General features: G+C 42.8%; 1 protein-coding gene across 1 annotated transcript in view; it reads left to right on the top strand.

Annotated features, from left to right (window-relative positions):
• The window catches only part of LOC126469716 (LMBR1 domain-containing protein 2 homolog), a 111,393-nt gene that overhangs the window by 22,987 nt on the left and 71,658 nt on the right, over positions 1-16,748 (top strand). The gene's annotated exons all lie outside the window — the stretch shown is intronic.

The raw sequence follows: 16,748 nt of genomic DNA on the forward strand, positions 1-16,748 counted from the left end.
GTTTATTATGGAAAGGAAAGAAGATACAATATGTAAACTTTCAACTAGACTGTGATATTGCTGCCCCCCCCCCCCCTCCTCCTCCCCTCGAAATAGTGGTTGTCTGATGGACTGATGTGTAACGTAATCTGAGGTCTAGGACAGTTCAAATTGATACGTGTTGCAACCTTTACCAGTATGGAAACCATGGACTTCACCTCAGTATGACACAGGACAGCACTTAAAAACAGACCATTTCCAAGTCCAAAGTGCATAATATTTTACTAATTAGTGCCATTTTAGGAATACACATGTTACCGACTCTTTGTTTTATTAAAAAAACAGTTTCAGTGTAAGCTTATAGTAGTAAGGTATAATTCACTTGTACTAGTACACTGCATATTTTAACAGCATTTTTCCATTAGTTTATTGAACACAGGGTAAAAATAAGTGACAAAATTAATCATCAACAATATATTATCTAACGTTATCTTAAACAGTGTAGTTTACTGTGTCCACACCTGTAGAAACCTACTTGTTTAGAGTTAAAAGTGTTGTCAAGCCAGGTTTGAAGTGTAGTTTTATATGAAAAGAAATTTTCTTGGCTGTTATTCAATAAGAAGCAGGAAAGGTAAATATTTGAGGGCGCAAGATCAGTAGAATAAGTATGTGAGGGAAGACTGTCCCCAGATAGTTTTGTTTGTGAAATTAGCAGATTACATTATCATGTAGTAGCAACACATGATGCAGTTTTGTTGATCATTTTTCTTATACTGTGATGGAAAGGCGCTTCAGTTGTTGGCAAGAAATGCCAGCTGCAATGGACAGACACCTGGGAAGGAGTTTGTAGTGCACAACACCCTTCTTGTACCACCAGATGCAAAATATTACCTGTTCACACTGCTCGTTGCTTGAGGAGGTGTCTTTTGTTAGGGTTCAGCCATTAATTTCACCTTAAGAAGTTAACACGAAGGTATCATAACTCATGTTACATTGGAATGCTGAGCGAGAAAAATGATGATGTTCAAGGTAACTGCCTTTTGAAGCATGAAAATATTTTAATTTCTCTAATATTCTGAAGAAGATTGTCCCAAAGTCTGGTTCTTTGTACAGAAAATGATTTAGAGGATGTGTTGGTGTTGTGTACTGGTACAGAGATTGTTTTATGTTGTTGAGAACAAATACTTCTGCTGTGTTGTTCAGATAGTAGTGTAAGGGTTGAAGATAAATAAGAGGGAGTACAATAATTGAGAAAACAATAGCACAAGCCCAGGGTATGATAATCTCTATGCTTATCAGCACATAGTCATGATGATTGTTTGTAGGCAGGAGTGATATGGTCAAAATAGCATACATCACAAATGTTCACACACAAGCGTTATCATCAGTTCCAACCAATGTGAGTTCTTGCCCGAAAGTCCTTGGATTGGTAAATGCCAGTCCTCTGTAACCATAAGCTCTGGGCACACTTCAGCAACTACCGCGCAGCATAGTGGTGGAACATTGTGTGTCACAGGGTCTGGAGATCTTGGCTTAGCTACCCAGATCATGAGGATGGTAAAAAAAAAAAAGTCTGATGAGATGTGTGGCGGTTGAGGTGGAACAGTTGTTAACAGGCAACCTCTGGGGAATCTGCCAGTTGAAATGTTGTCTAGAGGGTGTGTCTGGCACTTTAATATCAGTCAGTGAAATGGACCACTTCTATTGCCCGAACAAGTGGCGAACCCCTGGAAAGCTCAATGCGTCAGGCAATGTGCCACAGTGCCTTAAACTGCAGCAGAAGTGTTGTGTCCTGTAGAGTTCTTGTCAAGATTTCAAAAGAAGTACTGAAAGAGGAATGGGCTCAAGAATTTATCATTGTCATGGAAAGTATCATGAAAAGATTGGATGAGGATCTGGTAAAATCCAACTCCTGTATCCTTACCTTAAGTAGCACAAAACACCTAGAGCATGTCAAGGCAGATTTCCTTTGCATAAATGTGTGGCTCTGCATCCCCAACCCAATGCTTTGTTGGGGAAGGGACTGAAATGAAGATAGAGGAGATTAAAACAATGAAGCGCATCCTGTATGAGGAGGCCAAAAAGATCTATAAGGCCATGCTGCCTCCCACATTCACTACAGCTTTTGCTTCAGTACAACCCCCATGATAAATAGCTCCCATACTACAGTGGAACATGAATGGGTTCAGGACTCATGTGGAGGAACTGAAACTTCTTGCACAGGCGCACCCCCCTGTGCTTGTGTTTACAAGAAACACATTGTAAATCTACTGATGCCCTTGTGCTACGGGGCTATACCCTCGACCACAAGAGTGACCTGACTATGGACAGAGCAAAGGGAGGGCTTGCTGTGTCAATAATGCACACTACTACTCTGCTCTCCCCTTGATTATCAACTTACAAGCACTAGCCATTGAAGTTCATGTGAGACAGCAGATCACGGTGCTCACTGTATTTACCTCCACAGGTTGCGACAGACTGTAAGGCTCTCACAGGCCTTACAGAACAACTCCTCTGCCCATTTCTCCTAGGGGGCAACTTAAATGCCCATAGTGTACAAATGTTATGGGGCTCGAACACTGTTTACCCAAGGTGTCAAGTTTTGGAGAGCCTTGTGATGTCTTGGGAGCTGTGTATCCTCAAAACAGTCAATGACACTCATTTCTCAGCTGCTACTAGATGATTCTCACTGTGGGTTCACCTGGCAGATGAAGCATTAGTTGGAAGGAAGCTGCCAAAATGCATGGACACTGTTCAGCCAGCTGGCTGTGTTTGAACACAATGGCAGTGTTCAGGAAAGGGTGGACCATGTCACATGAGTTCTCCATTATCCCAAAGTCCTCAGGTCTCCTTAGAAGGCAACCTGGACCTTGACGGACCAATGAGTGTTGTTCAGCAATCTGGGTCAGACATGTGGCTCTATGACAGTTCAAATGCTGCCCATTGGCAGACAACCTCACAGCCTTTGTAGTTGCAGGAGGTAACACTCAACACATAATTAAGGAGAGGGGGGAGGGGGGGGGAAATGTCACTGGCAAGCATTCCTGGTCTCTATCAACTGTTACTCTTGTTCTACTAAAGTATGGGAATCCATCAGGAGGATTTCCGGTAAATGCAGTTGTTTACTGATAGCAGTAGTGCTGAAACATGGGTGTCTTCAAACAGTGCCAGGAGATATTGCCCAAACAATGACAGAGCATTTTGCAGCAACTACTACCGATGCCAGCCAGGATCTGGCGTTCCACCACTACTGCATGAATGTTGCAAGGGCAAAGTTGGAGTTCAGATACAACAATTCTGAGTTTTAAAAATGCCCCTTCTCCATGTGGAAGCTGAATTTGGCACTGTCTGAGGCACGATACTGCACCTGGTCACTATGAAATCCAGTACAGCGTGCTTCAACATTTGAAAGCAGCATAAAGGAAATCCTCCTTGAATGTTTTAAGTTGATTTGGCAGGCAAGCTAATTTCTCAACTTGGGGGAGAGTCAGTTTTGATATGTGTCCTCAAACCAGGAAAGGACCAAACTTGTCCCAGTAGCTACTGGAGCTCTGCCTAAACGAGCTTTGTAGGAAAGACCCTGGAGTGAATGGTTTACCACTGAAAGTCCTTGAGGAATAGGACCGCTATAATCGAGGATCAGGAGGATTAGTCACTCCAGAAGTTTCTTTTTAAGCTTGAGAGGAAATGCTTTTTATATTTGTGTGGTGAATGAAGTAATGGTGACATCTTCTTACAGACTGTAGTTGTGTGTCAATTATCAGGAGTTACTGAATGTGGAAAATCATTCATGCCTTGAAACAAGGAAATCCTGTTATGATATAATTGTCTGATAGCACTCGCCCCAAATATGATACAAATGTTTCAAGCTGCCTCTACTGCCTGAATTACTCTATTAAACCTAAAGGGAACAATATGTCACAAATCTTATACCTTTTTCCACTTGCAACCCTATTTTATAAAACTTTAACAACTTCCACAAGATCAAGTATGTAAAATCCAATATTTAAGTGTAACACAAATGCTAGAACTTAAACTTAGAAAGTGACACTTGATAAATACACTCGTAGTAACCTAAGTGTATTACTGTACAGTGATCACTCTGTTTATCGAAGTTATTTCACATGAAAATCGAATTACAATATGAAGTAATTTTATGATTACCAATGCAATAGCAGAAACGTGCCAAGGTGCACTATGGCATGCTGTGATTAGCTGGTCCGATGGCAGCTGGCGTCAGGCAGCTGGTGGCTGCCGCAAGGTGAGGAAACACTCAAGAATTAACTGTTCTGACCTTGATGCAATGATGAGCTCTCTTGCAGAAATGTTTTGCTGTTACTGTTGGATTAGAAAGTGAAGCAAATTGTCTTTTAAGTTCCATCAGACTGATACTTTCAGCAGATTGACAAAATGTGGTGTAAAGATAAAAGAAAGAGTGGACTTGAACTCGGGGCTTCGTGTGTACGTGCAGATACAGCACTGTAATATTGCAAGCAGGAGATGATGCTTTCACATTCTAGTGGATGGACTTGGAATTCTGAGGAGCAGCTGGTTTTATTGGCACCTTAAGTGAATGATTTGGATATAGTCTCGTTGGCAGCCAGCCAGCAGCCAGGTTTTATGTCTAAGACTGTACATCAAGAGCCTATCTCCCAACATCTTATTAAAGCATTCTGTGTTACTATTTGTCTGTGGGTGGTAAGCAGTTGATATCCTTTATGTGATGTCACAACTTGAAGTTGCCTCTTATATTAGTCTCAACTGGAAAACTTTTCCATGCTCAGAGATCAACACATTGAGTGCTCCATGCTTTAAAATGATTCTTCTGCAAGGAACCTTGCAGTTGGCTCAGCTTTGTTGACTGCATAGTGAGTAAGGTAGTCAGTGGAGACCATTACACATCAGTTCCCTTGTGTTGACTTCAGGAACTTCCCCTAGAGGTCGATTCTGGTTTGGTGGAATGGCACTGTTGCAGTCTGAATTGGTACCATATGCCCCGAAGGCAATTGCAGCATGTGCTTATGTATCTTGCATTCCAGTGGCTTAAATAGTGTGTAGTGGATCGGTAGACGTATGGTCAGTGATGGCTGCATCTGATTCTGTTCAGGGTCTTCACGAATCACAGGAGCGCCATGGAAACACTTCAAGATTGCTGCCCATAAATTTCTTTTGTGAGTCTTAGCAGCAATTGACAAAAGCTTCACAATTTAACTGAGCATCTCAATTGATGACTGGAACTCATCTCATTCGTGATTGTGGGATAACATCATCTTCAATGGCAAACAACTGCCCAGAGAAATCTTTGTTATGTGTACTTCTTGGAATAGCTTCACCAGTCTGGAGCTCAGATCTTCCACAGTCCATGGCTGCTTGTGATACCTGCAAGAAATCCCAGCTGAGAATAACATCATCATAACATTCTGCTGAGCCATCGAAGCTATTAACAGAAAAACAGTCATCCGAGAACTCAACCTGTTAATAGGTGACACATGCCAAATAACAAAAGTACTTTGACATCATAAGATACAACCACATTCAAATGTCTGATGGTATCACGCTATCCAAGAATTTAACACAAGCAAATGAAGTGCTACAACAAAACCAGATCAGTCAGACACTGTTCAGCATCATAACAGCAAACATCACAAAGATAATTATGGACAGCACAGCAACACTCGTACTTTATGTGGGTGATGTGATAAAAGTTCAAGAGACAAGGAAGAGCTACAAAAGATGCTAAACAGTCTCACATCTTGGGCCTTGGAAAATGACCTACAAATAAATCACAACAAAACCTAACACATGATTTTCAGAAAAGCTGGTAAACTCTCACAAAAGATGCTCTGACCTCCCAAAATAAACCCCTAGAAGTGGTTCCAAAATATTTACACTGCAAACATCATTCAACACCCATGTGGAAGAAAGAACAATAGCAGTAATAAAAGCAATTTACAATATCCAACAGCCTCAATAACTCTCAGTAAAACTGACAATAACACCATTTAAAATGGCCATAGCACAAACGGCACAACAACCCACACAGTCTTGGGCAAACTACATGAACAACCTTGTAACATTAGAGAAAGGCAAATCCTGCTATAGGAAGCAAATCATGGGAATCAGGAAGTCAGTGCCTCCAAGACTGGCTGACATCTTAACAAAAGAAGCCTTCATAGACAACGTCAGAATGCAGATACTCCTGCCAAACACAAAGGCCTACAAAAGCACATGCCAAATACTCATAGGAAAAAAGCTCTACCTGGTACAATTTCTACTCAATTGATGCCATAATAATGGAAGAATGATAACAGGCAAACTACAAACTTCAGCATGTTGTAAATAATAGGCAACATATGGTTTTCACCTCAAGTTCTGCCAAAACTAGGTTCCACCAGCTGAATGGAGACTGCGTGTGTGAATTGTGTAATGAACATTGTGGAAGAATATATGCGAAAAAAAGGGGGGGGGGCAGAAGGATGAATCTCAGTAATAAAACAAGGACTAGAGCACACTGTGCACATTTTTCTTAATAAATGTAATGTACATTACATTCTACTAAAACAACAAATTCATAGAGCTGCATTCTGTCATTGATAGTTATTGGAATACCCATTCCTGTTAGCCACCTGTATTTCCCATTTGTGACTTTCAGCACAATCAGTTTCATATCATGAAACCATCTATTTTTAGTTGGCTATGATAAGTCTTTGGCATTACAGAAAAGGAAGCTCCTGAGTTGACTAATGCTCAGACAGGGTGGCCATTGATGATGATGTCAGTCAGATTTCCTTACTTATTGAAGACTGTTGTCCACTATCTGTGGTGTCTTCAACTCTATAGATGGTTACCTTGCTTAGTTTTCCTAAATTTGGTGGCTAGGCGTAAGTCTGGCTGGTGGTACCTCTGTATGGCAACAGCGAATGGCTATGGTGTGTTGGGGAGCAACTTCTTCATACAGAGTATGGCAGTGGGCTCCATACCACAGGTCGACTATAATCATCTAGATCTGACTAGCATGAATAATAATGTTGTGATGGTTGACATTTGGTAGAATAGTAGTTATCAAAAATTCACCTTCTTTCTCTGCAGTGATGTACAACATGTGCGGGACGTTCATAGTGGAAACACACTGACATATTGTCCTCTGTTCTGCAAATGTTGCCGGCCGGTGTGGCCGTGCGGTTCTAGGTGCTTCAGTCTGGAACCGCGTGACCGCTACGGTTGCAGGTTCGAATCATGCCTGGAGCATGGATGTGTGTGATGTCCTTAGGTTAGTTACGTTTAAGTAGTTATAAGTTCTAGAGGACTGGTGACCTCAGATGTTAAGTTCCATAGTGCTCAGAGCCATTTTTTTGCAAATGTTTGTTCTTCTGACTCATCTTGCGGACATGCTAACATTTCATTTGCCACTTCTTTTTCAGTCTGTAAAATTCCTTGGGTTCCTTTCTGGTGAAATGTCAACTTCAGCAACTGTTGTACATTAAATGCAATGTTTGCTTTGTTTATCATCACCATTGCTCTGCTTCGTATCAACACCACTAGCACTGTAACAAAGGTGAGAGTTACTTGTCGACTAAGTGGTTCAACTGTGCCCTGTAACCTCATGCTGTGCTCACCATTGGATACCTCCAGTCCCATGCCCTGCCTCCCTGGGGGCTCACAGTTCTTTCGTGGGTTGGTGCATAATACATATGGGGCCCTGAGCTATTGCAGCCCATTCTTCCTTCCCTGGCTGCATTTCCTTCCTCGAGCCCCTCCCTCCCCAACTTCACTTCTTCCATGCTGCCCCCTTCTTCCCTGCTCTTGGTGTTCTGATTTATTTTGAACTGGCTCTCCTCCATCTGGTTTTCTGTATTGCTTCCAATTTTGTTCTTCTTGCCTGTTTTCTTTCAGCCTTTTTGGTGTTTTGGCCCACCCTTGAGATTTGACCTCCACTTCTAAATGTTCTATTTTTAGTGTGAGCCATTTAGGGAAGAACTCCCTTCTGAGTATCTGTTCCTCTCCCCCACTACTTTCCCCACCGTAGGCCCCTCCACCCTGCTAGAGCCCCAGCACGTGTAACTAGTCCGTGTGATGGGTCTGTTATGTACATATCTGGCTGAACCCTCTGACAACACATGGATCACACTACTGATACTTGAGCTGTTGCCTCCCGATGTATGCCAAGGAGTGGCTGGTTGTTATCCTGGAGCATCAGAACACCTAGCAATTGCTGCTGTGCCAGTTACTGCGGCTACTGGGTTGTGCCCATGGGGACAGCCCCTAATCGGAGTGGGTGGTATCAGGCCGGATGCTTGGTGCATGAAGCATATCAAGCTGCAAAAATCTGGCTGTTCTCCAAAGACTGTAGCTCCAAGTGGTAAATGTTCATTAAATGCTGGTTTGTATGAACCTGCAGCCTTCCCTCCTCTGGTTACTCCCTGGGAGGAGGGCCAGGCTCACCATATTGGGATGAAACACTTTCCCAACTACCGGGTTGTACTAGGATGACGGGAACACATTAATTGCCACAAAGCCGTTGTTTTTTGTGGAGAATTTTGAGGACAAGTTTGGCAAAGTGAAGTCTCTCAGTAAGATGTGATCGGGCTCCCTGTTGATCAAAACTACTTCTGCCACCCAATCTGCAGCTCTTCATGCACGTGAAGGTGATGTCTCGGTGTCCATTACCCCTCACCAATCACTGATGTGGTCCAGGGAGTGATTTTTCGTTGGGACCTCATCCTGCAAACTGATGAGGATAATCTGGAGCAACACTTCATTCATTTTGTTTGATGTGTGTAGCAAGTTCATAAAGACCACCGCACTGGTACTGGCACCTTTATTCCGGCTTTTGAGGGAGATACTTTCCCAGAGAAGGCCAAGGTCATGAGTTACTGATTTGACATGAAGCCGTACATCCCACCACCCATGAGGTGCTTTTGGTGCTTGCGTTATGGGCATATGTCTTCCCGCTGTACGGTGGACCCTCTGGAGGGAAGCCCCTGTTTTCCACATCTTGTGTGTGTAAATTGTCATGACGCCACACTCCACACTCATCAGGTTGCTCAGCTTACAAGAGAGGAAATAACGTCCAAGAGTACAGGTCCCCGGATCACTTAACTTATGCTGAGGCTTGCCAAAAATATGATTAACTCCATCCAGTGTCACTTTTGTCAACTTTTGCCTCTGTTATGTCATTTCCCTCTTCTCCCTCTTCCGTACCTCAACCCTGTCCCCCTCCTCCTCGCCTTCCCCCTCTCCTAGGGTTGCCACACCCTCCACTCTGGGTGCTGCTCCCCTTCCCTGGCCAAAGAATTTGCGCCACTTCTTTGGCACCCACCAGTGATGGCGCCCCCCCCCCTCCCTCTCCCAGGCCCCCTCCCCTCGGCGTCTCGCTGCCCTGACCTGCACTCATCCGTAGTAGAAGTAGTAGTAGTAGTAGTAGGAGTAGTAGTAGGAGGAGGAGGAGGAGGCCTCCCTGTTGCCCCCGCACATGTCATTTACCCCCTCACAACCTGCGTCTGACATCTTATTTATGGATGTAATGCCATTCTCGGCAGTGATGACCACTGACTGAGTGACAGGAATTCCTTTCAGCTTCTTTATGTCTAACCTGGACTCTCGCTGTATACTAATCCAGTGGAATTGCAACAGATATTATCGTCACATACTGGAAATACAATGCCTTGATTCTTTTTATTCTGCATTCTGTCTGTTCTTAAAGACATGCGTTTCGATGATGACCACTCTCCAATGTTTCAGTGTTATCGGGCATACTGCCAGAGCCGTGCTGGCCCCAGGATTGCATCTGGAGGGATCTGCTCCTTGTTTTGCACCAATGTTGTTAGTGACTCGATTCCCCTTCATACTAACCGGGAAGCAATAGCAGTACGAGTGCGAACAACCCGAGCAATGTCTACCTCCCACCAGATAGACCACTTTCTTACAATGAAGTGCCTACCTTAATACAGCAACTCCCACCCTCATATCTCCTCCTTGGGGACTTCAATGCACACCACCACCTGTGGGGGAGTGCCACATTGACAGGTAAGGGTCCTCTAATTGGCCAACTTATTACAGGCTTTGCTTTTCTGCTATTGACCTCATGATCTCCTCCCCTGCTCTCGTGGTTTCACTACATTGATCACCCCATGATCTTTGTGATAGTGACCACTTTCCAGTGATTCTATCATTCCCCTGCCACCGCCAAGCAGACAGGCCCCCACGTTGGTCATTCCGCAGAGCTAATTGTGCTTTATATACATCTGCTATGCACTTCAACACCTCCCTCTCGGATTTAATTAATGCGGTCATGCAAGATGTCTCGACACTATTCTTCGTGCTGCTGGTACTGCTGTCCCCTATTCTCAGGTCCCCCTCATTGTCAGCCAGTACCACGGTGGACCGAGGATGTCGCAGTCACTATATAGGACCGCCGATGGGTGCTGCAATGATTAAAATGACACTCTTCATAAATCAACCTTATCACTTGTAAGCATCTCCGTGCTAAGGGCCACTGCCTTATTAAGCAGAGTAAACAGGAATGCTGGGAGCACTGTGTTTCCTACCTGGTGCCGTGTGTCTCTTCATCACAGGTTTTATCCAAGCTCCTTAGCCTTTTGGGGCACCAGCATCAGTTAGCTGTCCTGGCTCTTACCCTACAGGCTGCTCTGTGTACTGATCTGTAGGTCCTTGCAGAACACCTCGCAACACATTTTATGACAGCATCAGTGTCTTCTTCCTATTCTGTTACTTTTCTCTGTTCTCTGGCAGAAACTACAAGTTGGAGAATCCTCCCCCCCCCCCCCCCCCCCACCCTATCCCCTGTTTCAATTCCCACCAAACTGAAGCCTATAATGAACCCTTCACTAGGAATTTGTGCAGGCTCTTTCCTCTTCACATGACCCAGCCCCAGGCCTGGATTCCATCAACAACCAGATGATACAACACATGGACTTTACCCAGAGGCAACATCTACTCAGGGTCTTCAACCACATTTGGCTCGCAGGTGCCTTCCCCCTTGCAATGGCAAGGCAGCATAGTTGTTCCTGACCTTAAGCCCAAGAAAAACCTGACGTCTCTCAACTGCTACTGAGTGATTAGCCTGAACAATGTACTTTGTAAACTGCTCAAGAGGATTATTAGCTTCCGATTATGTTGGGTACTCAAATTTCAGGGTCTTTGTCCTCATATGGGTGTGCCTTCCAGGAAGGATGATCTGCAGCTGACCATTTACTCAGATTGGAAACAGCAATCAGATAGGCTTTTACTAACTGCCAACACCTTATCGCGGTCTTCTTTGACCTACATAAGGCATATGACACAGCTTGGCACCATTGCATTTTACTTACCCTCCATAACTGGGGCTTTCATGGCCCCCTTTTGATTTTTATCCATAAGTTTTTTTTGCCTCTAACTCTTCTGGGTTTGAGTTGGCACTTGACTCAGTACCTCTCGGACCCAGGAGAACGGTATCCCACAGGGTTCTCTGTTAAATATCACAATCTTCCTCATTGCCATCAGTGGGCTTGTACTTTCTGTTGGGCCTCTGTGGTTACCCCGGCATCGTATGTCGATTATTTTTTCATCTGATGCAGCTCCCACGTAGCAGCATCTGCTGAACACCAGCTCTAAGGTGCCATCTGATGGGCCTTTGCATGGGTCCTTCCTCATGGCTTCCAGGTTTCTCCCTCTGAAAAGTGGGTTATGCATTTTTGCCATAGACCTACAGTACACCCTGATCCAGAATTTTATTTAAGTGACCAGCACCTATATGTTGTAGTGCAGTTCTGTTTCTTCAGCCTTCTTTTTGATCAAAATCTAACATGGTTGCCCCATATTCGTCACCTGAAGACAACATGCATGTGGAAGCTTAATGTTCTCCGCCTCCTGGCCCACACATCTTGAGGTGCAGACCATCTATACCGTGCTCTGGTTTTGTCCGGACTAGGTTATGGTTGTCAGGTTTATTGCTCAGCAGCTCCTTCCACTCTGAAACTGCTTGACCGTGTTCATCATTATGGGGTGTGTTTGGATGTTGGTGCCTTCTGCACTAGTCCTGTCGACAGACCCCTCACACAAATGGGGATTTCCCCTCTACAAATACGACAAAGCCACCTCCTGGTTTCTTATGCAGCCACCATTCGAATGTTCCCTCACCATCCCATGTGTCTCATCCTCTTTGCAAATGAGGGATGTCTCCCTCCTGATACCGGCCCTCGAGTGGGATTGCCAGTTGGAATGCATCTCACTTCCCTCTGTTGGGATCTCCATCTCCAGTCACTGCTGGAATGTGCCCTGTGTATTTCCTCCTGCAAACCCCCCCCCCCCCTGCCCCCCTTTCCCTTGGATGATGCCTTGACAACGGATTAGAGCTGACCTATTCCAGGGTCCTAAGGTCTCTGTCGCCCCTGTGATATACCAGTGTCTTGTATGTTCCATCCTTGGGGAGTTAGGGTGCTACCATCTCTGCCTTGATGGTTCTAAAATGATAGATAGGGCGGGAATGCTTTTAGTCTCCTACTGGCAAGGAACACCATTTATTGCCAGGATCATGTAGTGTGTTCATAGCAGAGGTGCTAGCCATTAACATGGGCCTCCATTTTGTTACTCAGGCCTCCACAGTGTCTTAATATGTACTGACTCAGTGAGCAGTCTGCAGGCTATAGACCAATGCTACACACGTTGCCGTTTGGTCTCTGCTATCCACAAGCTCCTCTTTTCCCTTGGCCATGCAGCTTGCTCAGTTGTCTTTCTCTGGGTCTCAAGTCATGTGGGCATCATAGGGAATGAACTGGTTGACCATTTGGCTAGAGATGCAGATACTGACCCCTCACCCCAATTCCCTTTCATGATTCACATCAAATCTCTTTCTCCCCAAAAGTGGAACGACATCTGGTGCGCTATTGCTCTCACTAATAAACTCCGCACAATGAAGGAGACTACTGCAATTTGGCGTTTTTCCTTCTGCTCCTCTCGAAAGAAGTCCACAGGCTTATGCCATGTAAGCATCGGTCATACTAGGCTCACCTATCCCCCCCCCCCCCCCCTCCCCCTTGCGTAACAAGCCACCCCCACAATATGGTTGTAGAGCCAGACTGACGGTATCATATATATTGGTGGAATGTCCCCTTCTTTTGGCCGTTCATACTAAGTATGGTCTTCCAAATTTCTTGTCTTTAGTATTAGCAGACAGTTCACAGTTGGCTGAACAGGCCCTCAGTTTCTTTCATGAAAGTGATTTTTATTTTCAGTTATAAGGTTTTGCTTTCCCCCTGGAGGAGGGACAAGAGGTCGTGGTTGGGGCCTTTCTTTGTTTTTTCTGGGTCTGGGGCCCATGACCACTCCCCCATCCAAGGATCACTCTTTTATCCCTCTGTTTTTCCAGTTCTTCAATTTGACCTTCCCTTTTATGCCTTCTACTGTGTGTGTTTTTAGCTTCCTCTCTTTTTTGTTGACACCTCTGATGCAGATATCTTTTGAACTGCAGGACCGATGACCTCACCGTTTAGTCCCGTAACCCCCCTCAATCAATCAATCAGTCAGTCAGTCTGTCCACTGCATTGCCATTAGCAGCCAATAGTGTGGTTGCATGGTAAACAATATTTGGGGCATCGAATGCCGTAAACATCATTGGCTTTTCGCGACCTCACATTTAAGGGGTTCCTAGTCAGTCAAATCCTTTCAGCCATTTCATTGGATCTTGAGAAGCACTTCCAGAAACACTTATTCGATGCTTGATGTGCAACTTGTTTGTTACTGTTTTGGAATCCATGGTATCCTGAATATATTGAATTTGGGAAGAATGTATTGCTTGTATTCTGGTTCCTGCCAATGTAGGCAACTGAGTTTTATGTTGTCTAATTGGAGCCAGTGTTGATTTAGATGTCTTGAAATACCTAGCGTCTCTACCAAACAGAGAATCAAGTTCAAGTCCAAAAGCAGATTAAACGGATTAAGCATAACACTAAATACTGAAAGCATGTTTATTATGAAAACCAATGTACAACCAGAACAGAACAGAAAAGGACTGAACAGAACTGAACTTTTATTCTGGATGAATAGTTCTCCTATTTATACAAACATTGAATACAAATAACTTAAGATGTGAAGGTAACCATGCGCCATATAATTCAGGCATTGAGTGGTCAACAGATGCCCAAACAAGATTGAAAATTGCTTTTCATTAGTTTGTTCTGTAGGGAGCAATTGCCCAAAGTCTCAGTAACATTTTCATCTTATTTATATGCTTAATGATTACTCAGTGTCTCACCTATATCATGAGCATGGCTATTCTTGCTCCTTTCATTGTTGCTAATAGCAGTCTGTCATTTTAAGCATTTACCGATATTCTTAAATATTTCATTAGCTGCCATTTTGGTAAGATGTCTAGTGTTTTTATTTATTTTTTACTGGCGTGGTATGTGAAAAAACATCAGAGTGCTTATTGTGGCTATGGAATTGAGATGTACTGCTTTCTGTTGTGAAGATTAAATTTGTGATGTGAACAAGCTGTGCTCTCTTTCATAGGATTTAGAACTTTTGCAAAATATCAAAAGAATTAAGACACACAGGATCTGAAGGTGTTGTTCTAAAAAAAAAAAAAGTCGTAAATTTAACTCACAGCACATTCTCAGAAAATTTTGAAAATGCTCAAAACAACAAAATTGGATAATAGTACCATACTTTTATTCCAATTCCATGTTGGCAGAGCATCATGATGATGAAGACCACTTTGGCTCTATGATAAATATTTATTTATGATCCAAAGTTTCATAGCATTAGAGCTACATCTTCAGGGATACATATTTATTTCATAACTTGGTTCAAGTGGTAACCAGTAGATGACCAAACATTCTGTGTCCAGTTGTAATAATTGTTTTAACTGTTGAAGAGGCAACTAGTCAAGTTAACTTGATTACCAACATGTTGGATGGTTAAAAAAAATTATTACAATTGGACAGAGAATGTTTGACCATCTAGTGGTTATTGCTTGAACCAAGGTATAAAATAAATATTTATCTGTGAAGATGTGGCTCTAACACCGTGAAACTAGTGGACCATAAATATTTATCATACAGCTGAAGTTGTCACTTTTTCACCATGGTACAGTTATACAGCTGTGGTAGCCCACAATACAAGATTTTCTGCAATGTTGGAAGAGGCTTAATAACATACTTAAGTATGTCCAGAGATCTGCCTGCCTAAAGAGATTTTTTACATCTGTATCTCAGTATGTAACAAATCTCAGATGAAAGCTGTAGTGTGTAATGAAACTGTACAGTCTCATCATTACATACAACTTTGTCCATACTAAATAATTAATGTCTCTATTAGCTCGTTTGTAACCATTTTCAGTTTAGAACTCCTGTCAGTTCCTTGATATTTCTCTTGAACTTGTACCAGATTGCATTTCCACTCACATTACAGCACTATCTTGGCTCATACATCTACACTGATGTCAGGTGATTTACAGTCTGCTGATCACTGTCTGGGAAGTTCTTCCTGACATTTCTATCGCTTTTACTCTTTTTTTTTTGTGTTCCTTACTTTATCTTGCAGGCATTCACAAGGTACCCAGTTTGTGGCTAGTATCTCACACCAGCACTCATCTTGTTAAGCCTTTCAACATAATGACTTCTTCCCAAGACGTTGTTGGGATTTGTTTCATTCTGCTCTGCCTTTTAAGTATCTCTATTTCCTGACCTTGATTACAACCTTCCTGAAGTTACCACCTCCATTAGAAATTTGCTAAAAGAGCTGTTTGAGGTTTCCACATTACTACTACTGCTGCTGCTGCAGATATGTACATTTCTTAAGCTTTACTCAAGTAAGTTTAAGGCTATCATATCCAAATCTGAAAACCTCATTGTTCTGGCGTGAACAGATGAAACTCGAAAACGAGTTTTTTAAACACCTACTCAACTACAGCAGTCTACAGAGAATAAAAGAAGATCCATCCCATACAAAGTCAGTTAAGCTGATCCAACTGCCATAATTCAAAACAGAAGTGAAAAAAAAAAAAAACTTTGCTTATAGTTTGTGGCTGTTGCCACTTGTGGAGATTTTATGGTTCTCAGAGAAAATCCTCCATATTAGCAGGTCCTTGATCAGGAAAAAGGAATAGATGTGTATCTGAGGGGTACTGCTTTATTAGATTGCTTCTTCACATGCACATAATGTAACCTATTGATTCCAAAATGATTGTTACTATAATTGTTGTTATTTTGAAAAAATTTTTTTTTCTTTTGTTGATATGAAATCTCAGTTGTGATTGACATTCTTTTCCAAATATAGATGTTGAGTTTAAAATAATTTCTTAGAGTACCTTTCCAAAACACATACCTTTCCAAAACATATGCCCTCAGATTGCCTCCTACATGGTTAACAATCCTTCCTCTTTTTCAGTTTATTAGAAATCAATTGTTGATATATGTTTAACTCAATTTTCCCTCTCTGTTTTAATATTTCTTCTCTCTATTTTATTTTTCCCATTTTCTTTTGCCCTTTTTTCTAGTTCTTAACTTCATTATTCTTTCCCCTTTTCATTTCTCTGTTTCTTTTAATCCATCCTTACTTCTCAATCTGTCCCCTCTGTTATCTCTGAACTGAAGCTAACACAGTGCCTGCCAAAGTACTATCTTTGCTCTTCTGCTCTCTCTGACTACTTCTTCTTCTTCTTCATTTTTTTGTCTTCTCTCTTCATCATAACCAACTTACGGTCTGAGTGCTTTTAAGACTTGAGTTTTTCAGATTTGTGAAGGGTGATTCTGTGATGTTACAAACCGTCA

This window comes from Schistocerca serialis, chromosome 3, assembly GCF_023864345.2.
Source record: "Schistocerca serialis cubense isolate TAMUIC-IGC-003099 chromosome 3, iqSchSeri2.2, whole genome shotgun sequence".
In the NCBI taxonomy this organism is placed as follows: Eukaryota; Metazoa; Arthropoda; class Insecta; order Orthoptera; family Acrididae; genus Schistocerca; species Schistocerca serialis.